The sequence below is a fragment of the Arvicola amphibius genome, chromosome 14, assembly GCF_903992535.2.
Source record: "Arvicola amphibius chromosome 14, mArvAmp1.2, whole genome shotgun sequence".
Classification (NCBI taxonomy): domain Eukaryota; kingdom Metazoa; phylum Chordata; class Mammalia; order Rodentia; family Cricetidae; genus Arvicola; species Arvicola amphibius.
The window spans coordinates 53,973,971-53,999,115 of record NC_052060.1 but is presented as its reverse complement, the minus strand read 5'-3'; the positions used below and the strand labels follow the sequence as shown (position 1 = coordinate 53,999,115).

General features: G+C 41.8%; 1 pseudogene; it reads right to left on the bottom strand.

Moving 5' to 3' along the window:
* Window positions 1-415: 415 nt before the first annotated feature.
* Window positions 416-21,124, bottom strand: LOC119800699 (annotated as a pseudogene).
* Between the last annotated feature and the right edge of the window lie 4,021 nt (window positions 21,125-25,145).

Sequence of the window (25,145 nt, the reverse complement as noted above, 5' to 3'; positions counted from 1 at the left end):
ATTACCTGATACACTTTGATAAGGCATTTGGGAGGCGACTGCATCTTGATCCATTATGAATTACAAACTATAGTAGAAGATGGAAGGGAAATGACTTTCTTGACTTCTGAGATAATCAGAGAGGCTTATTTCTAACTCAGAATTGGATTAGTGCATTCCTGCTTTCAGGTTAGACCAGTTCTTCATTTCACAATGACCACTTGGCAGGTAGTGGGCAGGGGACGGGGAATATAGTCAGACTGCCTGTTTCCTAGTAATAATAATGCTAACTATTCTATCTTCATTCTAAGCACCTTGTGAGATATGTATGTATTTTCCCCATAATATCTCCTTCTTGTCAACTTTGTAACTTCCTTCTTCTCACTCTTAATTCCCCCTCTCTTTTACTTTTGGCTACATTTATTTTCTGCTGAATTTATTTCCATGCCATAAGTTTTTGTTTCTTCAGTTTCTTCTGGGATATTGTTTTCCCCTGTGCGCCTTCCTCCTCCTCTGGCTTTGAAACAATGTGTTCCTTTTCAGTGAGGACAATCTCAGAGTGGCAGGGGAGCACATGTACAGATTAATCCATCCACCTTGGGTGCTTTGCTCACCTGGATATATTCAATGACTAGAGAATCTACAGCTAAACCCTTCAGTTCAGCATCACTGTCTGCATCCTTAAGCATAGGTAGCAACAATTTAGCGCTCATTTCAGGCAACCAATTCTGCATCCAGCCCCACTGTCTGGCCTGGGTGGACCTGGACCCCACCATCATACCACCAGAAGGGCACACTCGGCTTCTTTAAAGAAGCATCTCTCAGATAATTGGTGGCCTTTCAGATACGTATATTCTTGATAGCTTGGGCAGTTTCAGCACAGGTGTTCTTAAAGTGAACATGAAGATTTGAACCTCTTGATTTGCAGGATTTTGTAGGGTTGTCTGGATCAAGAGCATCAAGATGGTCAAGCCCTCTTCACAGGTCACCTCAGTCTGTTCACAGGAAAAGGTCCGTCCCTTCCTTCCTTCCTTCCCCTTTCTTCCTTCCCCTCCCTCCCTCCCTTCCTCCCTCCCTTCCTTCCTTCCTTCCATCATTTTCCTTTTTTTCTTCCCTTCTTTCCTTCCTTTCTGTTTTTTCTTTCTTTCTGGTCTAGCCTACAAGCTCATAGTCCACCTGCCTCTACCTCCCAAGAGCTGAGATTACAGGTTTGTGTTACCATACTGGGCAGTTTTTCTCATAAATGCTCATAGACTGCTGGGCAACATACATCATCCTGTACCAACCCAAGGTAGATAATCTTAATTTGAGTGGTTCTTATTTGCCTGGATCTTTGCCAAATGTCATGAAAAAATTATGGTTACATACCGTTTCGTTAAATTTCCATAGCTTGAACGTGGCTGCTATGTGACTCGCAGTTACAGAGGAGAAAGTAGAAAATCAAAGACAGGAATTCTAACGTTGCAGAGAGTTGGTCTCTTAGCATAGTGAGGAAGGCACTGAGGATTCTGGGTTTCAGAGGCCATGAACCAATAGTCAGTGTAGCCACGCTTGGGCAACCTCAAGTGTATTACCCACCAGTTCAGCTTGTACTTGGGCTGTGGATTTTACACATCATCCCCCTGATTTAAAAAAAAAAAAAATCCCATTCATTTTGGAGTAGGAGATGATATTTTTATTTCTTCCAGGAATCATCAGTTTTTATACTTGAACAATTTTTTTTCTAACCTCTTAAAAGATTTTACCTCTACTAATTTGGAAACCAACTTGGCGTGTAGAGATGGCCAAGACCCAAGCCATATTCATTGCCATAGACTCTCCCTTGCCGTCTTTGCCATTGTTCTAAAGCAGTGAAGAGGCTCCATGGCCGCGACAACTCTTGCAAAGGAAAACATTTAGCTGGGGTTGGCTTATAGCTTCAGAGGTTAAGTCCATTACCAGTGAGGATGGAAGTGTGGCAGCAGATAGGCAGACATGAGAGTTCTACATCCGGATTAGCAGGCAGCAGAAAGAGAAAGAGACACTGGGCCTGGCTTGAACAGTTGAAACTGCAAAGTCCACCAGCCAGTGGCATATTTTCTCTGATAAGGCCACACCTACTCCAGCAAGGCCACTAACTCCTAATTCCTGGCAGGTAGTGCCATTCTCTAATGACTAAACTTTCAAATCTATTAGCCTGGGGCGGGGGGACACATTCTTATTCAATCCACCGCTTTCCACTCCCTGGCCCCTATATGTTTGTAGCTATACCATAATGCAAAAATGGATTCAGTCCAACTTCAAAAGTCCCCATAGTCTATAACAGTCTCAACACTGTTTAAAAGTCCAAAGTTCAAAGTCTCTTCTGAGACTCATGACAATCTCTTAGCTGTAATCTTTATAAAACCAAAATCAAAAAGCAGATCACATACTTCCAACACACAATAGCACAGGATATATATTACCATTCCAAAAGGGAGGAAAGGGAGCATAGTGAGGAAATACTGGCACAAAGCAAGATCTAAAACTGGCAGTGAAAACTCCAAATTCTGCCTCTCCACATCTGACATCAAAGTGCTCTTCAGATCTTCAACCCCTTTCAGCTTATTGACTACAAGACACTCCTTTCTCTTAGGTTTCACTTTCTGTTAGCAGCTCTTCTTGAGGTGTATCCCAGGACTCTGGCATCTCCAAAATCATGGGGTCTCCAATGAAATCCAGGCTTCCTTCTCACAGTTTCACAAAATGGCTTCTCTGGGCTTCCACGCAGGGACACTTCTGACATCCACCTGACCTCAGTGGCTTTCCTTAGCCATGGAGGAAGATTCTAAAACCTTTTTCTTGTATATTTGGCTCTATTGTCAGAATTGCATAGCTGAAGCTGCCAAGGTCCTTTGCTTGCTGGGGCCCCTTGTTCAAGTACATTTTCACCAGCTTTCTGTTTTCAATGATTTCCTTCACTGCCTAAGCTTGACTGTCCTGGAACTCACTCTGTAGACTATTTGGTCTCAAACTCAGAGATCATCGGCCTCTGCCTTCTGAGTGCTAGGCTTAAAGGCATGTGTCATCATGCTTGCCCCAAAACTTTTAAAATTCCTTTTCATAGCAAATTGGAAGCTTAGCTGGATGGGATCTTGCCATGAGTTCACCATTCCCTTTATTCCAATCATGCTTTTCTTTAATCTGTTTACCTTCCTGAGCACGATTCTTAGCTTTATTACTCTTCCTGGAGCCCCCTTTCTCCTCAAACCTACATTTTGTATTTTTCCTTGCTCAGTTTGTTCCTTCTCATTATATATCTGCATAAGACTGGCCACTAATAACCATGAGACAGTCAATACCAGATTGTTTTGAAATCTTCTTAGTCATTGCCATTAAACTCTAATTTAGCTTGAGCGAGAATTTTCAGACAGGGGCAAAAATCAGCCACATTCTTCTCCAACATATCCCAAGAATGATCTCTAGTCTAAAGACTAATAGTCTCCTCTGAAATCTATGAGCTGGGTTGTCATAATCAACATTGCTCTCAACACCTTTGTCTTCTCTGGTCCTATTAGTATGACCCATTGAGCCCAGCTTAAACTGTTTTACTAATCCAAAGTCCATATTCCACCAACAAATAGCATGGTTATGCCTGGCACAGCAGAGTTCCAGACCCTGGTACTAACTTCTGTCTTAGTCAATGGTCTGTTGCTGTGAAGAGATACCACAAACCATGCCAACTCGTAGAAAGAAAAACATTTAATTGGTAATGGTTTACAGTTTCAGAGGTTTAGTCCATTATCAGCATGGATCAGCATCGAGGGAAGGATGGCAGACATGGTGCTGGATAGGTAGCTGAGAGCTGAGAGTTCTACACCTGAATTGGCAGGCGGCAGTGAGAGGGGGAGAGAGAGAGAGAGAGAGAGAGAGAGAGAGAGAGAGAGAGAGAGAGAGAGAGAGAGAGAGAGAGAGAGAGAGAGAGAGAGACTGGGCTTAGCTTGAGAATTTGAAACATAAAAGCCCATGCCCAGTGACACATTTCCTCCCACTAGGCTATACCCCTTAAGCTCTGTTAGGCAGTGTCACTCCCTATTAACAAAGCATTCGATTCTTATTCAAACCACCACTCTTGCTTACTATAACTTCTATTTGAGTTACTCATCCACTCTTCCCTTAGTTTAATGAAGATTATAATATAATGCCCTCAGGGAGTTATGAAATTGACCCGCAAGCACTTAGAAACAGCATTTTTTGCACAGGAAACCCCCATAACCACTAATTATTTCATCATTGGTCTAAACACCTTGTGATATATGTTACTCAAATATTTTTTCCATATTATCACCTTGCCAACTTTGTGGAATTTGACATATGTGTAAAGCTTCCATAAATCAGTAACTGTAAGGCAAACTTCCTAAGGGTAAAAATATTGAAAACACCTGTTGAACAAGAAGTGGGCACAGCATAACATGGGGTGGAGCTCCGAGGTGAATTTCTTTCCTAGCATTGGGTTTGATCCCCAGGAACTAATCAACCCTCAAAATGGTAGACAGTTAACAGCAAATAGGCACAAACATTATAGCATTGTTAACATTTATATATAGAAAGACACCCAACTGTTCTTAAGAAATTTTAGTTTCTTCTTATCTAATATTCCGGGGTTTATATACCCCGGAGAAAGCAAACATCTGTGTTACACTTAGCCCTAATTGTTCAATCTCACCCTGCATTGGGGTCCATCTTTTAACAGTGAAGTAGAGAAGGCATTTTTATCTTTGAGGCCGTGCAGAGAAGCAGAAGTCTTACTAGATGGTCCTACTGCCCAGTCTGACCATTGGTATGGACACTCTGTCCTCACTCAAACCTTTACTGGCTATATTGGGAACCCTAGAACAGAGGCCGTATGGTACCTGCTTAACTACAACCTAGGCAACCACCCTGGGAGACTAGCTTGAGACAGGGAGCCACAGTTGAAGGGTGGCTCCTACATCAGTGGTAGGTGTATTATATGAATGACAGGCAAATACCATAGAGTTGGTAAGAAAAATGTGCTCAAAAGAAAATAGTAAGATTTATCACTCTGCTGAAAGAGGAAGTGCCATTGCTTTCCAATCTGAAGTAAGAGCTTCTTTTTAATTTTTTTCTTAGAAGAATGACTATCTAATTAAAAGCAAATAACTATTCCTATTGTTTTATAAGCCATTCATTTGTGTATATACAATTTTAATATTTGGGTCATCTAGTATGTGAATAGCCAAATCTTCATAGGTAATTTGACCAGGCTAAGATACAAAACAACAACAATAACAACAACAACACCCCAAAAAACCCAAACAAATTTTGTAAATATTCTTCTAAGAAAAATAAAGAAAAAAAAAGAGAAAAAGAAATTTCTATCTAAAAGCATGTCACTTTTCTGAGAGGAATAACCATACTGACTTGTACCTTGGTACTGGTCTCTGGGAACTAAAACTGGTTCCTACCACCCTGGTGTACACATGGTCTATGTCATTAAACCTGTGGTTGCCAATGAAGAAAATTACCCAGGTTGAAATGTACATGACAACGAAGAACACTATGACACTGGGACATATTTCTGACATATTCAGGATAATTGAATGTATTCTATCAATAACTATGGAAGACTGAAACTGGACAGCTCAGAAGTCTATATATTCCCAGTTCTCTATTGGTTCTGATGCACACTGCTGTCAAAAGACTCCTTTCAGTCACATGGATCTGACAGTGAGGAACTGAGAAAGATTCTTTATTTTCTTACAACCTCTCTGGTCATGTAAAAAGCTATTTAGATGAACAGGTGAATGTGGGTATGGTACACTCAGAAAGGGCTGGCTCTCATCAGCACCAGTTGGTTTCCAGAAGCTCTTAGTCTTGAGCTTGTGATAGCAAGGGTGGTGTTAAGCAAACTATTTGTGGGATGGCACATTAAAACACATTCTGCTATATTAGCAACTCAGAGAATATGGCAGTTGCTGAGATAACCCAGTAGCATACCTCTAAATTGGTATTAGTGCATGGTAGTGTGCACATTTAAGTTAAACATAAACAGCCCACCCCCAACTGTGGCAAGCTAGAATAACCAGCATATTCACTGACAGAGACACAGACAAATGCCAGCACCAAACAACCAAGGAAATCTAACCAAATCCTTCATGATCTATAACTGCTAAAAAATGCTCATAAAATAATTGCTGAGGCATGAGATGTGTCTTGAAAAGGAACTGCTTCTTCATCTAGAAGACCATACTCGGTGGCATCATGCCCAATAAATCTTTATAACTTTAAAGCATTAGAATATCTTTGGGATAGGGAGTACTCAATAAACGTTGGAGATAGAAGGGAAGTTTGGCAAGAGACTTTCAGATATGTTGGGCGATATTTGTAATCTAAGGCAAGGGAAAGTGGGTAAAGGGTCCCAAGAAAACATCTTCATTCAAAAACACAAGCAGAGAAACACAAAGTATACATAAGAGTCAAGTGCTGAAGGGGTTAAAAAGTCCATTAATAAAATTTTTCATGTCTCAATAACAAAATTTATCATGAAATATTATATCAATTAAAAATGAGTGATATGCTTGTCCTCTTTTTTCTTTTTTTAATTGATTTTATTGAGCTATACATTTTTCTCTGCTCCCCTCCCTCCCTCTTCCCTTCCCTTTCAACCCTCTTCCATGGTTCCCATTCTCCCAGTTTACTCATATCTTGTCTTTTCTTTCTTCCCATGTAGATTAGACCTATGCGTGTCTCTCTTAGGGTCCTCATTGTTGTCTAGGTTCTCTGGGATTGTGAATTTTAGGCTGCTTTTTTTTGCTTATATTTAAAAATCACGTATGAGTGAATACATATAGTTACCTCATTCAATATGATATTTTCTAGCTCCATTCATTTGCCCACAAATTTCAAGATGGAGTATGACACAGCAGAAAAAAAATAGTGACATCTTGTCCTCTTTTTAGAGTTAAATTTTTTCTCAACCTCCTTTCCCTCGGATTTACAAAAGGGAGGCCTTTGTTATGGACATTACACTAATAATATGGCAAAGTTGAGCTGTCCATCTAGATGTCATGCTTAGCAAACACCCAAAGAAGGAGCCGTGGATGGTGAGATTAATTTCCTCTCATCACATTTAATCTTTGTCGTGTGTGTAAAATCTTTGTTCCCCACCAGTAGGATTCTGCCATGCCAAGGAAGTGTGGCCAATCGGAATGCCAAGGTTGTCTGGAATGTGATGTGGGGTACCATTCATCCCTGGCGGACAGTGAGAGTCATGGCTGTGTCAGGGAGACACAAGTGCAGAGTCAGAAAGAAGTGGAGCAAAGGGACATAGATGCCTCAGGGGAACAGGAAAACCAAGGAGAACACAAAGACAATGCAGGGACCAGGACATTGAATTCCAAATAAATGAATAAACAGCAAAACTAATTTTTCAGATGGGGCTTTTCATTCAGGTATTTGTTTGATAGCGTGCTTTTTATCAAGCTAGGTTTTCACTGTTCTGAAAGCAGTGAAATTCAGTCCACAAGGAATATAAGCCTGCACCTGACTTGTATTAAGAGAGTCTTGATCTTGGACTCAGCCTCAAGGTTAATTTTTAAGCTTTCTTCCTCTTTTTTTCTTCCTTCCTTCCTTCTTTCCTTTTTTCTTCTGTCTCCTAGCTATGTGACCTTGGCAGAGTTATTTTAACCTGCTAGAATTTTATCATCATTTCTTTTTTGTAAAAATGGGCAGGATGGGATGCATTCAACAAGATTAGTGTAAAGATTTGTTGCTAAAAAAAATCATCCACTACTACCTATTATGCATTTCATAAAATTATTGTTATTATTATCATTATCATTTAGTGTGTGTGTGTGTGTGTGCGTGCGTGCGTGCATGCGTGCGTGCGTGTGTGTGTGTGTGTGTGTGTGTATTCTGTGCCAAGAGGACAAAATATGAGAGTTGGTTCTCTGTTTCACTCTGTGTATCTCAGGGACTGAACTCAGGTCCTTAAACTTGGAGGCAATTACCTTTACCCCCCAAGCCATCTTGATCACTCTCACCTACCACAGTTGCCAGAAAAACATTAGTTTCTCTGCTAACAACGAAATTAGATATTTAGGAGAAACCACTCTGGGGAAAGACAACTGATGTTTACACACGCTTTTATAGTTTCAGCAATATGTGATGCTGTGTGGCCAGATTGTATAACCAGGCTCTTGTATAAATTTCTGTCTGCAAGGATGTTTTGGGTAGCTTTGTTCTCAGGGGATGAAAATTCAAAATTATCTACATGCTCAGCATGGGATTTTAAAAACAGATTCTAGTGAATTTATTCAATGAAATGCTAATTAACCATTCACATTATCTTAAGACACCCCAATACACATGTAAAACACTGGAGACAGGCTGCTGGAACTCACTGGCTATCCATCCAGCAAAGCCAAACTGTTGATCTCCAGGTTCAGCAAGAAACCTTCCTTAAAAATAATGTGGAGAGAGACTGAGGAAGGCAACAGACATTGTTTCCTGGCTTGCAGAAGCATGGGCACACACACAGGCATCCACATCCCTCCCATCCACACAGTGTGTAACCTGCTACACACAAGTTAAATTAAAAAATATATCAAATACATAGGATGTGGAGTCTATAGAGGCTTAATATAGCATTTATAACGTAGCTTTAAACATTATGAAATGCTGTTAGGACAACACCATTCTCTCTGTTTTTCAGCCTCTTTTATACTAATCAAATCACACAACTAAAAGACAAAGAACCAGCTATGCATTTGTTTAAAACTGATTCTGTTAATAGCTTATAATAGGCCTTTGTTGTAAGGAAAACAATCCATTAGCCCCACTAGAATCGTGGGTAATTTGGAGAAATGAGGGAATCAGATTCCATTATGCATGAAAGTTGGGAAATCTGTTTGAGCCTGGAGTGAGCTGATACTTAGCACTATTTGTTGATGTCATAGGGCTCAGAGGATGGATGCTTTAGCCTTCTCCTTTAAGGCGGTTGAATCATCTAAAAGTAGTTTTATTTATACTATGTATATGATTGTTCTGCCTGCCTACATGTGTGTGCCTGATGCCTATGGAGTACAGAAGAGAGAATAATAATCCCTGGAAATGGATTTATAGACAGTTGTGAGCCACCATGTGGGTGCTGAGAATTGAACACAGGTCCTCTGTAAGAGCAATAAATGCCCCTAACTACTGAGCCAATTCTCTAATCCAAATCAAATGTCTTACAAATCTTTTCTTTAGGGCCTGGCAAGATCAATCAATGGATAAATGACTCACTGCGTGAGAACCTACATTTGGATCTCCAGCCTAGGAAGAGAAGTCCCGTCTACTGGTGTCACCTATAACTTATATAACATAGTGCCAGGGAAATAGAAATGTGGATCCTGGGGTCTCACTGACCTGTCAAGACAAAATGGCAAGCTTCATAAAAAGGATAACAACAGGAGAAGAAGATACCTAATGTTTATCTCTAGACTCACATACACACACATCCCAGATCCTTATATAAACACAGCTACTTATTCTTTCTCTCTCTCCCTTCCTCCTTCCAACCCATATGTTCCCCTAAAATTCCTCACAACTTGTTTTTGTAAAATTACTTGCAATGATCATTTTTCTTTAGTTATGTGTATTTTTGTGTGGGGATGTGTGCAATGAGCACATTGTGCACAGAGGCCCGAGGAGGGAGTCAGATCCTTTGGAGTTAAGAGTTACAAATGGTTGTGAATTCCTGCTTTGAGTGTTGGAAGCATAGTTATGGTCCTTTGGAAAACTGTGCTCACTCTTAACCCATGAGCTTCTCTGTAGCCCCTGCAAAATAATTTCTTTTATTGATATGTTCTTTAGAAAGAGAGGACACTTGGAACTCTTGGAATGTAGAATATTAAGGTAGTCCACAAGAGAGACTAAGGAATGTAGAATATAAAATGTTCTTATTAGATTTGATATAGGTGCAAAAGCAGATCTCATGAGACTCACCCTTGTAGACTCTACTCCCCTCAGCTGCCATAGATGTACTGGGATCAGGTGGCGCCTTGACCAAGAATTAAATCTTAACATTTGTGAAATTTTATGTATAATGTCTATATACTGATACAGACTTAATAAATTATTTTTGTTATAATTCAAAATTTACTTATTTTTCATCTTATAAGCAATATAGTGATGTTTGAGAAAAAATAAGAAATTCAACATAATGGAAAGAAAAGAAAATTGAAGAAAATCTTCATGGACAGGAAAACTCTACTGACATTTGGACATGCTCCTTTAATCTCTCACTCTTTCTTTAAATACAGATGAATACACACATTTATCAGTCTTATATGATTTCAGACAATATATACTACCATATAAATCTTTAATTCCCACTGTTTACCTCCACCTTATGTGTGTGTAGGATGTGTGTGTCTGTTCATGTGTGCGAGTGCCGGAATACACGTTTGGAGGTCAGTGGACAATCCTGAGTGTCCACCCCCGCTTTCCATCTTGTTTCAGACAAGGTCTCTTACTGTTTGTGGATGTGTGCCTCAGCTGGCTGGCCCAGGAACTACTGGAGAATCTACTGTCTCATCCTTCCATTTAACCACTGGAGCACTTGGGTTGCAGACACTTGCCGTCACACCCAGTTTTAGGTGCATTCTGAACTCAGGTCCTCACACACGCATGAAAAGCACTGTACCCACCGAACTATCGTCCCAGGCACTATAATACCTTTTATAGCTACAAAATATTGTATCACACACTGTATGACATTTTATGACACCATCTCATACTCTTGAAAGCTTAAGCACATAATTTTTCTACTGAACATTTTAATTGTGCGCAATGTGCCAGTTCTAAATAAATTATAAGTTACCTACCTATTTATTACAGTTTGATGTTTGTTGAACATTTTACTATCGTATTTAATCTTCTAATGAACATATTTTGCCCAGATGGTTGTCTATTTTGTTATTTGTTATTCCAAATTTTTATGTGCATTTGAGTTTGATTAACCATCTCTCCAGGCATACACTTTCAGTGTAGTGTGAATAACCTGGGAGATGTAAGAACCTTTTTGGAGTATATTTGGAATAGAGTGTTTGGCTTCTTCATCCTCAGGTGTCCATGTGCTGTCTGCTTGCGCTCTACCATTCTATGTGGTAGTGTCAGCTACTTCCTCTGTTAATTCACAGTGATGTACCAACACTCTTCTGATCAGAGTGGCCGTTCACCTCTATTCTGTAGATGCTCACAGTGAACTTGTATGAGCTCCCGTGATGTCTTCATGAACAGCAACATGATGCATTAACATCACCATTCTGTTCAAGTTCCTTCCTCCTCATGCTTCTGAGTTAGCTTTCCTGACTCTAAACTCATAGGTCCTCAAAGCCTGGCTGGTCTCATTTACCTCCAGCTTTAAATTTTATCTGTTTTCTAAAAAGTTGTCAAGTCTCCACCCATCTTTCTCTCATCTCCATACTTACCCGGCCTGCTGTCTGTGCACACTCCGCACTTGGATAGCTAATAGACGCCTCAAACTTGGTGCTTGCAGAGTTGATCGGCTCATTTCAAGTTTCTCTCCAGCAAGGCCTCTGAAAGTGTTCTCCTTACTCTTCATTCATCCTTCTAGTTCTTGGTGAGACTCTTGGAGACTGCATCAGAGAGAGGTTATAGTCCAGGCTCTGTGTAAGCCTGGGGTTGAGTTGCTGTTGTCCAGGCGTGTATGCCACAGCGCAGCTTACATTTTAGTGGAGTTCCTCATTCCACCTGCAAGTTCTGTTGACTCTGCTTTCCTAATATCCGAGTGCAGCCACCATGCATAAGTCGAACCAGTACCCTCTTTCTGTAGCACAGGTCTTCTATGCCCCTTCTTTTGTCTCAATAAGGTTTCTTGTCAACACATCCACCAGGGCAAGCCTCCTACTAGGTCATGTTCTTTGGTTTTAAACCCCAATTTCCAATGCCAAAATCAAATGCAAAGTCTTTTCTCTAAACTAGATGTTTCACAGAAACACAATTTGAATAAACGGCCAATGAAAATATGAGTTTCTTCCTTAGAGGTCGGTATACATAAACACCCAAATGGAGATCTCGCATCGAGATCAAGCTCATCTGTGCTGGGGGAGTTAACTACTCCCTTGATATTCTGAGCACTTGATTGACACATAGTCTAGAAAGATTCATGAACTCCCTGGGAAGAGTAGAAGATACCAGGAGAGGACATTGATTTTGCATAAAAGCTTCTCGTTTGGCTTGGCTAATTAGCTGTTTATATGTGTGTACTATGTGAGTAATTGGGTGAGGGGTTATGTAACACAGTGTGCCTGTGAATTTCAGAGAGCAGCCTCGGTGTCTGTCCTCCCTTTAGCTTTGCCTGCTGCAGGCTTTTTTGTTCTTAAGGGTTGTGTACTACAAGCCCCCTCATCCCAGAGCTACTGAGCTTTCCTGGATTCTCCAACTTTTCAGCTTCCCATCTCTCTGCAAGTGTGCAGACTACAGAAGTGTGGCAGTACATCTGGCTTTGCATGGGCTCTGGGAATTCAATGTGTGTGGCCTCATGCTAATGTGACTAGTACTTTATCCACTGACTCAGAGCCCTGTGTCCTGTCCTGTCCTCTTTTATGTAGCACTGGGACACTGCAAATTCAGATTCCCATACTGAGATTCAATGCATCCATATAAGACACATGAGTCATTTGAGACATATGGATCTACTGTCCAGTAGTTTTGGGTCCTAGTATTTCTGCACCCACTTCATCAATTATCTTTAACAGAAATCAGTTGACTGAGCTTGGCAAGGTACCCAGACTTTAATCTGTAAGTGGAAACAAGGGGGGAAAAATCAATTCTTTTTGGTTTATATGTGTGAAATTAAAGCTTCTCTACCATTTTTAAAAATAGAAACACTCATTACTATTTTCCTGCGTGCCAGTTGACCAGTGGCAACTTTCGCCTGGCACTATTCTGTATTAGCCTTAGTCGCTTGCTCAGTGGCTGGCTTTCCGAGGGCCATGTGCTGCTCCCTTTTTTAAAAAAAATGGGAGTAATTATTTGATCTTATGAGAGCGTTGGGATATACCGTCCACTAAAAATAGAAAATATTTTAAATTAGCCACAGGCAGATTAGAGCAGGGACAAGCCTATGAGCATTTCCTTTGACTGGCCTACCACTGACCTGCTTCTGGAGGGAACAGGCTATTTATTGGAGTGGATGACATATTGAGAGACCCCTTCGGTAACCTTGCTCCATGTCTCTTAAGCTCAAAATGCCAATTGAGGGCTAAGTCTGATGCTGTGTTTTGGTTCTGGAGACAAACCTATTAGAACCATAGCTGAGAGTAGAAAATGCATTATGTTGAGGCTGCTTGTTAAATCTGAGCCATAACCTTTGGACAGGGTAGAAATTTTGTGGTTTTTAATTCTACTTATGTTTCTTTGAACTTTAAGCTTTCTCTGTGCAAAGTTAGTATCAACTTATATCTTTACTGCTGAAGGATTTTCTAAATTAGCTAGTGCTATATGTAATTACTACCAAAAATACATATATTCATTTCTTCAAAAATATCTAAACCCAAAATAATCTAATCCATCTTTGGAGCAGAGAAAGGAAGAAATTCTCTCTCTCTCTCTCTCTCTCTCTCTCTCTCTCTCTCTCTCTCACACACACACACACACACACACACACATACACACACAACCACAGACATACACAAATGCAGACACACACATACTCACACACATATTCACAGACATACACACAGGACACACAGACACACGCGCACAGACACGCACTCAGAGACACACACACATAAAACACACACATACACACACACACTCACAAACACACACACATACACACACAACCACAGACACACATACTCAAATGCAGACACACACATACACACATATTCACAGACATACACATAGGACACACAGACACACGTGCACAGACACACAATACACAGACATACACTCAGAGACACACACATAGAACACATATACACACAAACACACTAGTGAGAGAAAAGGCTCTAAGTAAAATCACATTTAGTGATCAGGTTCGGATTCAGTTTTCCTGACTGCTGTTGCCAAGGCGTCTGTGATTATTATTATTATTATTGGTACATGGAAGCAGAGAGAGCTTGCACTTACACTGAAATCTAAGACTCACATGTGAGTGAGTAGGTGGAAGACAGGGTTCAGAGGGACAGATGTTCTATGAGTTATTAAATTTTCTTTAAATGAAATTCCATCCTCTGTATCTAATCACTGCATTGCTCTTCTTGCACAATCGCAAGTCAAAGCAGCTAAAATTGTTGAGCAGAACGGGAAGCATTCTGCAGAAGCCAGGGCAACTTTGACCATGCCAGGACTTTCTGTGCAAGACGTGTCCACCCTCAGTTGAGAGAGCTAGCCTTGACACTACAAAGTGGCTCTTCAAAAAGACGGGACAAGAATTTCCTGGCTGTGTAATTTCTATAATTCTTTCTCTGAAAGCCCCTGCAGAATTAAAGGGCTTAAAATAAGTAAGTACTCTTTGATTTGTTTGTCTTTGCACCAGCTAAAAGCTCAGTCTTCTTTACTTTTATTTTTATTTTTTTATTTTACTCTAGTGCCCATCATCTGAGCAAGCTTTTTTTTTTGTTTTCCCCACACACAAAATGAAGCTTCCTGTACCCACAGATTGGAAACTAAATGCTTCATATTTATTATCTTTAAGGTGCTGTGTTAATGAAAGAATTTTAATCATTGACATTGCTCTGTGAATTATGTATTACGAAACCCCTGCTGGTGAGTTAGACAAAATTAACCTACTATAAGGAGAATTGAAAAAAAAATCACAGCTAATTAGTAAGCCAACAGGAACAAAGAGAACAGAAGACAAAGATGTGGAGAAAAACACAGGGAGGAAAGTACCGCTCCCTCTGACAGCGGGCTCTTTCCTCGCTTCAGGCTGGATGTGGAGGAATCCCGCATCCCTGCTTTGGCCTCCAATCAGCTGTGTTCTTTTAGACCCCAGCATTCTTGTGCTTTGCTATAAGTTCCTGAAGCTGCAGCCTCATCGCTCCTTCAAGCCATAGAAACCCAATAGCTCATACTATAACGTAGGAGATACTTTAAATGCTTTAAAATTATTTCCCAGGCGATCTATACCAGAGATGCAAAGCGATGTGAGGCGATTATGACAGGAAATGATTTCCAGTGCTTTCCACCCTCCAGTCACTCTTTGTAATCATCAGACATCTACTATGCATTCCTGTAATTTAAAGGAGGAAAGCTTTGTCTAGGCTCCCTTTCGAAGGCGGATCCACACGGAGCAGACAAAACCAGGTGTCGGTTAAATCACAAGCTGAGACTCAGGGTCGTGCTTCTCTTTATCCCTCTGTTGATACCAAAGCTGGGATGAGACAACTGACTCTCACCAGCCAAGGGCCAAATGGACACTCACCAACCAGGAACTCAGTGGACACTCGCCAGCCAGGGACTCAGTGGACACTCGCCAGCCAGGGACTCAATGGACACTCACCAGCAAAGGATTCAATGGACACTCACCAGCCAGGGACTCAGTGGACACTCACTGCCAAGAGCTGATGCTGGAACTCCTTTGGTTGTCCTTGCTCTTTCTGAGTTAGAAGTAGTAAAGGAGAAACCTAATTGGGACAAGGAGATGCAAGACGCGGCTATCTATGTATTTCTAGTTTTCCTTGCTCAACGGAGGCCCCACGTAGTAAAAAGATAAGGCAGCCCTTGACCTTTTCCTTTTTCCTGGAATATTTCTTTTCATTTTCAGCATGGGGAGTTTCCTCCCTCCCCTAACAGCATCCCAGACCACTGTCATCCAGATGAAACAGTGCTGAGACATGTTTTTCTTTAGAGAGAGCGCCATTAATCTCTCCTCCTCCCGTGCTCCTGGTGGACCGTGGAACTGACTGCCAACACTTGGATGATTTAGAACCAAACGAGTTGAATATTTGTGCAAAATTCTTGCCTTTTTTGGAAAAAGGCAATTGGTCAAGGCATCCATGGCACGGGGGGTTCCTCTTTTTGAAGAGTAGAAGGGAACAGGCTGTCAGCAGCAGACTGTGATGGCTTTTTGTGACATTTTAGCTCCTGCTATTCATGGCTTTGAGTGGTAGCCATCTCTCGCATTCCCATCATTGCCTCTCGGGCATTTTGAGAACTGAGAAGACTGCATCACATTTCAGTCCTGTGAGCTCCTCCTGTTATTAAGTGCAGGGAACCTGTTTTGGAATGTGGTAACAAATTTGAATGTTCTCGAGGGGCAGAGTCTTCTCCTGCTTTCTATTTCCAGCTTCACTGCAAGAAAGGCTCTAAGGGACCTGTCCCTCCCTTTCAGCCCTCTGCTCAAATTCAAGTCACTTTCTTTCTTTTTTATACCAGTTTTCTCAGGACCCTTGGGTCCCAATTCTCTTTCTTTCTACCACACTGTACTACTGGCCCAACGATTCCCTTCGTGTCCTGATTCACGTTTCCCTTTCTATAGCTGAATAGCATAGACTAGGTCATTTCTAAGGAAGAAAGGTTTGCTCAGTGCACTGGCTAGTTTTATTTTTAATTTGACACAAGCTAGTGTCATCAGAGAGGAAGGAGCCTCAGTTGAGAAAATGTCTCCATAAAATCAGGCAGTACGCAAGTTTGTAAGGCATTTTCTTAATTAGTGATGCAGATGGAAGGGCATAATCCATTATGGGTTGGGACCACCCCTATGCTGGTAGTCCTGGGTTCTATAAGAAAGCAGACTGAGCAAACCACAGGAAGCAAACCTGTAAGCAACACTCCTCGATTGCCTCTGCTTCAGTTTCTGCCTCCAGGTTCCTGCCCTGTTTGAATTCCTGTCCTGATCTCCTTTGCCGATGAGCAATGATTTGGAAGTATATGCCAAATAAACCCTTTCCTCCTCAAGTTGCTTTGGTCTTGGTGTTTTGTCACAGCAAAAAGCTAAGACACATTGTTTGGTCTTAGACTGGAAAACTCAAGACTGGGCAGTTGCATCTGCTCTGATCTCTTGCTTGGAGGGAGTCTGCGTAGACCCAAGGTGACACAACCTCTTGCCTGGTGATATGGGATGTCATAGTTCTTGCCTCTCTTTTTATTCTAAAAAACAAAAACAAACAAACACCCCAGCTCTAGAAGATTTTAACACTACTTTGTGGTTAAATAACCTCATCTAGGGTCCTGCTTCCAAAGGTCATTCATACTTAGATTATGTACTCAGAGTCTTCTCAAATGGGATTACACTTCAACATGGATGTGAGCCCCATCAACTTTAGCACCATAGCAAGCCCCTCCCCTAGACTCTTGGTTCTTTACACTTGTGTAACTATTACATCTTTAGCAAAATATTCTAGAATCTTGACTTTATTTCCAAATACAGGCTCCCTCACAGCATTTCCTAGTCTCTACTTCCTCCCAGAGTTCCCACAGCCTCTGTCTAGCCTCCCACAGAGTCTCCTCAGCCTCTGCACAGCCTCCCACAGAGTCTCCACAGCCTCTGCACACCCTCCCATAGTCTCCACAGGCTCTGCATACCCTCCCACAGAGACTCCACAGCCTCTGCCTAGCCTCCCACAGAGACTCCACAGCCTCTGCCTAGACTCCCACAGAGACTCCACAGCCTCTGCCTAGCCTCCCACAGAGACTCCACAGCCTCTGCATACCCTCCCACAGAGACTCCACAGCCTCTGCATACCCTCCCACAGAAACTCCACAGCCTCTGCATACCCTCCCACAGAGTCTCCACAGCCTTTGCCTAACCTCCCACAGAGTTGCCACAGCCTCTGTATAGCCTCCCAGAGTCCCCATAGCCACGGCATAGCCTCCCACACAGTTACCTCCTGGCCCTTCTCTTTCCCTAGGCATCCCATCTTCTCTCACTGGTCAGGAGGTAAAACAGACACCCTCGTTCCTCTTGTTTAGTCCAGGTCAATCTGTTCCCTTTTACTATGAAAGTCTTCAAGTTTGACCTCAGTTCGCTAATGGCTCCCAAACTATTGCTTAAAGAACACAGCTGCTTCAGAGCTCTCTCCCTTGCTCAGAGACACTCCTATCACCTTAGTGCTTACTGAAGTATCACCTCAGGGCCTCAGGCTCTAGGATTCCCCCCTCCATAGAATTTGCTTATGCACAGAATTGATCCTTCTCAGCTTCTCAATTCCTCTGCAGCATTCTCTGCTCTAAGAATTTTCACTCTCACTGCTGGTTTGCCTTTTCCTGACAATGTCACATCCCTGCAGGCTACACCTGCTAATTCTCCCTCACAGCTTCCGCCCTGGAGTCTTCCTTCCTGACTCTCCTTGAAACAATACCTCCCCTCTTGCCAGATCCTACACTACCTCTTCTATCCTTAGTCCTCTTGTAGAACCAAGGTGACTTCTAATCTCTCAAGGTGATTACTCTGTGCCAAACCAGAGACTTCTATGACTTTCTCCCACAGCCTGAATCTTCCATCAATCAATCAGGTTGCCACAATCATCCTTTGCCAGGCTAGTTTGTTGAGTTTATCTGAGAAAAGTCACAACTTCATTATTTCCAAGTCTGAGGCTCCCTTATGCTTATCCTCACTCTGCTGTACATTTGAAATACACTGAAAACCTCCTGGAATTCTTTCACTGCTAATCTTCAACCCAAACCACCAAGAAGCCTTGGTAATGTGAATTCATGTGCCTAGATCATTCCTTGCTCACTGCCTTGGGCCAGACACACTTTCTCCTGTCTTGTTACCCACAATGCACTCCACCACGGCAAACTCCTGACATGTTCTCCCATCTTACTATTCTAAACATCTTACACTTTTTTACACTTCCCCAGGTTACCAGTGCTATGTTGTTCCGTGAATGTGGGTCAAATTGCACAAGGGATCTACACTTCAACTCTTTGTCTTTGTCGTTAGAGTTGGGTGAAGATTCGTTGAAAGAGTCTTTGTAAAGTCCTGGATAAATTATCTAAGTGGAGCTTAAAAAGAGTTGATCACTCCGTTTTTTTTGGTTCTGTGACGAGTTACCAGCGTAAGCATCTTAAAGGGGATACAGGTGTTTGAGAGCTCACAGTTTCAGAGGTTTGGGCACATAGGTGTCTAGGTCTGGTATTTGAGGAGTGAGACAGCACAAGGCATCATAGTGTAGGCCGAGAGTTTACCCTACAATACTGGGTAAGCAATGAAAGAGAAAGAGGCATTTCCTCTCTGATGACTTAACTTTATATTGGCATTTTTTTTTCTAGAAGTTCTATTGTAGGTCCGCAATTTGGTGGTCGAGTTGTTAACACATAATTATTTGGGATACACTTCCAAACCAAGGCCATTATTTTGTTACCACATTAAATTTTGTCTTGAAGTAGGACAAGATTTCCTTTCTGTGTTTCTGTAAATGATTACCTTAAATCCAAAGCATGAGATTGCCTTTCTGATTAATTCATTATTACTTCTGTACAACATACCATACAGGTTGTTCTTTATTGGTATGGATTGGTGGGTTTAGAATCAAAATGTTAAGTTTTAACCACTTCATAACCCTACGCATAAGTATATTAACTCCTCATTACCCTCTATATTCCCTAGCCCTTGCAGATTTCCCACTTTTCTTCCTAACTTGTCCTCATCTTAGATTCATGGTTCTCTCTCTCTCTCTCTCTCTCTCTCTCTCTCTGTGTGTGTGTGTGTGTGTGTGTGTTTGTGTGTGTGCGTGTGCGTGTGTGCATGCACGTGCATGCGTGTACGCTCGTGTTTTGGGGAGAGGAGGAGAGAAACTGAGTTTAAATAATATTCCTTATAGGAATATGGAGAAGGTCATTTACTAATCCATAGGCAACTTAATAATAGGCACAAAAAGTAGGGCCTAGTGATCCTCTTCTGCATTTTTTGATGAAATACTAAAGGGCACATTCTTGTGCAGATAGTTAGAGGAGTCGTGTGTTCATGATTGCAACAGCACGCCGTGTCCAGAAGTAGAATTTTATTGCATTTCTCTTACATTCTATCCACCCCTCTTACGTGGTGGTCTCTGGACTTTGGAAGATGCTTCAGCTAGGGCTAAGCTCTCAATAGTCAATCTTATTTTTGTTTTGATCAGGTAAGAGCCTCTGTATTAGCAGCCACTGCCCTCTTCAAAAATAGGCTGCTCTGACCAAGGCTGGGAGCAGTCTTTGTCCACTTGTCTGTGGGTATAAAAGTAAACATTTAGAAGACAAGTTAACTATATGTCCACCAAGCAAGGCAATAGTAGTAGGTCCTCCTTGTCCAGGGTCTTGGTTTGTAGCTCATGCTGTTCACAAACTCATGATTCTCGGGCATCAGTGTCCTATGTGCCACCATTAACACCTCTCATGTCTTTTGCTGTAGTCATTTTAGTGCCCTTTAGTTATTTTTTTTCCTTTGGCTTCCTCCCTTGCAAAAAGTATTTTCTTGACAATATCTCACTTGTATATCTAACTTAGCACCTGGCAAAAAAGACTCCCAAGGGAGTAAAAGAAGTAGTTAACATTTTTGGTAAGAGTACCCATCTTTATGTTTCCATATATTATCTAAAATTTTCCTCAGATAAGAAGTTACTTATGTAGAGAATTACTTGCAAGAAAAATCACAGTAAATTTGAATTTTGTATAATGTCCACATAAAAAGTCCATCTAATTATTTATGATAATTAACTGGGACTATCAGAAGGTCATGTAGCCCATATTCAGAGCTTAGGCCAGTCTCTCAGGACTCTATCGACACCACCCTGCTCCATGTTCTAAGTGACTGCTAACATGAGCTCCACCTGTAGTGTGTGTCGGAGACACTTTCCCCAGGATTTATTCTACTATGGTTTTGACACACGGAGGCTTAGATGCATCCAGTTGTAGACTTAACTCACATTTTCCCTATAAAAGCATCTGCTCTCTTCCCTCTTTGGAGTCCATGGTCTTATTCCTTGAAAAGAAAATCTTCTTAAAATTGTTCATGAACAAGGTGGGAAGATGGCTCAGCAGGCAGAGTGCTTATAGGGAAGAACTTAGAACCCATGTGTAGAAAGCTGGCATGATGGCACACACCTGTAATTCCATTGCTGGTGATGGTGAATCTAGGCAGATTCCTAGGGTTACTGGACAACTTGTCAGCTTGGATGAGCTCCAGACCAAAGAGGGACCATGTCTCAGAAACCCAAGTTAGACAGCCCATGTGGCTGAATTTTTTCCTCCACATGCATTTGCACACTTACACAACACACACACACACAACACACACACACACACACACGAAATTTGAAGATATGTCTAGATGTTGCCTGAGAAAGTGCTACCCACCTGCTATTATGTTTGACATATTTGTCCCATGCATTTCCATCATTATCTCTTCAGGAAGATTACACCATGGAAGGCATACAAACATGTCACGGATGCACGGTGCTGCTGAAACATGGGAAAAGAATATGCTGTTTGCTCTTAAGTAAAAGTCATCCCCACCTCTAGTTGGGGAATAATTGTTCTACAGCTTTAACTTACCCTTACTCTTTTTAATTTTAATCACCTGGGAGGTTGGCTCATGTACGAAAGATCTATTATTACCAGTTTGTGTTTGGACATAGCCCTTTTTAAAGAGGAGATGGGAGAACAATGGGGAAACTGTCTGCAGCTGTCACCACTTCTAAACACTCTTGCTCCAAGGTGTGAACGGTCGGGTGGAAGAAGATCTTTCTGTAAGTTCTCTGGCTTTCTAGCATACGGGCCAGTGCCAAGTGGTCACCTGAAACCTCAGGCATGCAAAAGTATAATGTATTTTTTTTTATATAGTTAGCACATTCCTCATCCTTTTGAAAGAGGAAAGTCCCTGCAAGGTCCTTCCCAGCTTCTATCTACACCCAGCCCGCTGGATCAAAAGCTATCTTAGGGCACTTTCTAAATCATAACACAAAGAAGTACTACACATTTGAAATGCTAGCAGGGTAATCATAGAGACCTGTGTGTTCATTTTGTCTCTTAATGATCCAGGGAAGGGGGCTGCATAGACTTGAACCTGCAGAGACCTTTTGATGTTTGTCTTTATGACTAATCGGCTAACCTGTCATCTACCAGCAAGGAGGTGAAGTACAAGCAGGTGTTCAACAGGCAGCCCTTTGTTACATGTAAATTGCTGACTTCTTCCATAAAACCAAAGTTTTTTTTGACAATGAATGTCAGGACATCAAAAAGACTGTTGAAAATGGACAGCAGAAACCCAGGGTGGTGTACAGACTTCAGACCTCTCAAAACTAATGCTGCACAGTTTACTTTTAAAAACTATCATTATTTACCAACTGGAGTCTAAGGACCAGCTCCTGTACAAACATTTAAAAGCATGACTTTATCTCATTTAATCCTTGGGGAGGTCGTTCTTTTGTTACCATGTCCAGAAGTGGAAACTGAAAACCACAGAGGTCAAGTCACTTACTGAGGTTGTTTGCGGAGTAGAACCCTGGACTGCAGCCTATATTTGCAGCATTTTCTATATCCCTGATTCCCACATTGACAGAATACAAGTCTGTTCTCTTTGTCTTTTTCTTCTTGAGACAGGGTTTCATTTATGTTGCCCTGGCTGGCCTAAACCATGATATGTAGATTATGCTGGCCTCTCAGAAATCTACCTTTCCCTGCCTCTGAGAGTGAGGATTACAAGCATGCACCACCATGCCCCACTACAAATTTGTTCTCAGAGCTGAAGACTGGGTGTGCTGAGTGGCCAGAGGATACAGCTGGGAGGGCAAACAACAGCACAACTCACAGTTGTGCTGACTTTTACAGCAAACCAACACTTGAACTTAACAAACTGGGTTGATTCCTTGCCTGAAAATGTGCAGAACTCTGCATGGGAGCCAGTGCTGTCTGTCAGAGAGCAAAGAATTCAGTCACTTTCCCACCTCACCCAGTTTTTCTCTCCCCAAAGGCTGCAGTTCTCATTCAGGTAGGAGGAAAAGAAGGCTAGCATTGAGTTACAGTCACCATTCCCATGTGTTCTTAACAGTACACTCTTTTGTAACTACTCTGATTTAGACAGTAAGTCACATGATTATCTTAAGTTTTATGCATTAGTATAGGGAAATGGGAATATTAAATAGGCTAAACAATGTTTACTTTCTCTTATTATTTCTTTCTATTTAGGAAAGAACTTAAGATAATGTGGGGAAATGCAAGCATATGTGGATCACGGAGACACTAGACAGTCTACAGTTCATGGTATCTGCCAGGGCCCACATCTGCCTCCCCTCCTGGCTTATTACCTTCTATTGTGAGTGTGGGCATTGCAGAATTTTGCATAACTGCTGGCTATCAAAACTCCATTAGGGACAGTGACTTTTAACGAAGGTAGGGTCTCTTGATAAAATGAAGTTTTAAGTCCTCTTTTTGAGAATTCACCCAGGCCTCAAAACTGATACCAGTTCTGTTTCTGAATAGGGTTCTGGCAGCATGTACGCACTTCAATGTAAGCAAGCAAGCAGCTAGGCACTCCACACTTTCCCCATAGCAGCTGATGCTACAGCTGGCCACTGGGAACCTTCACTGCTCCTCCACCTCCTGTACTGGGCAGTGGCGTCAGGTGGAAGGAGCTGGGGAGCTTTCTGGGCCCCTCACTTCTGGGCATCCTCTCCATTCTCACCCCCACTCCTCCATAAAACTCTGACGGAGCTCAACCGAGGCCACCAACTTAATTTCCAACTCTGCACAAACATGGGAATTTCATATATAAATGCTGCTGAATGAATTAAAACTTTAATTTAGTTTATGAAATTCCAAAATAGTGCTGGTGTTGCCAAAATGCCAGCTTTATTGGAGGCTTAGGTTGAAATGTCAGGATGCTATTTGCAGTCTGGGTGAGTATTTTGAACCGGGACTAAGTCACCTCTGTGACTGTTTTTAATGTGTCTTCGTAAAGCCTGGCAGAATTATATAAATAAAATGTCTTCAGATTTTCATCTTTGCTTGGCTGTGCAGCAAAAGGTGTAATCGGACTCCATCACAAGCACTATGGAAAAACACCACCCAGCTGACAAATTAGTGGTATTTGGTGCTAATATTACTAATTCAACATTTGGAAGGGTTACTCACTGGGGAAAAATAACACATTCTATAAGTCACAGGGGAAACTAGGGAGATAGTTAATGGGTGTTGGTTTCCAGGCACGCATGGCTCACAGTAGTTCTTCAAACCACCGCTGGATCCCTGCCAGTAGACATGGAAGTAATTGTCAGCAAGACTTATTGTTACTTTCACATTTACACAGTGAGAGAGGAAAGGTGGTGTGAGATCTGAGAGGTTCAGTCCTGGCTGCTCTTGACTACAGAATGCGCCCTGATTATCTCCAATGTGTGCTACAGAAAGAATTCTCGCGTTCTTTGATGCTTGGGATGTTACTTCTTGCCAGGAATGAATTCCCACTCACCTCCCTCCCCGAGTCATTTCTTTTTGGATCAATGAGCTGAGCACCAGTTTGATCCCCCCCCCCAACGGCAATTGGTTGTTTTGCACACAGTGAAGCAGAGTTCATCAGCGAAAGGATTAGGAGTTGGATTTAGACAGACAGCAACTAACCCCAGCCTGGGGAACTAACAAAAACTTAACTGGAGAAAGAGGAGGGAGATTTAAGTTTTGAAAGGGAAAGTTGCTTGCCAACTTAAAAGATATCCCTGCCCTCCCTGACATCTTATCTTAAGGTGATATCAACTTTGTTGATTATAGAATGTTCCCGAACTTATATAGTAGAATGTTTTTGATTGTTTGTTTTGTGCTGTCTGTTTTGATTCTATACTTGGGACAACCAGTTTGGGAAGTTTTATAAAGTTGCCTCTCTTGCTGGTTCAACAGTAACAAAATCGAGATGATTAAAAACCCCAATTTCCTTGGACGTGGATGTATTTTTCTAAGAGCAAAGGGCAAACAAGTGGGTGTCAAAAAACCCAGCGGCAGAGTGCAAGCTTCCTAGATCACACTCACAACTAAATGCCTCACCACCACACACAGATTATCTCGGCCTTGAATTTCACGATGGTATTTCCAGGCATGAGAAGCACCTGTCCGGAGAATTTCTCCCTGTAATGAAGGCCATCTGGCCAGGAGACAGAAGTACGGGCCGAGCATGGTGGTAAGTGCGCAGAGGGCCCCTGGTAGGAGTCAGGCACCAACTGCTCCGAGGACATGTGACAACTGGAGGACAGACATTTCACACAAGG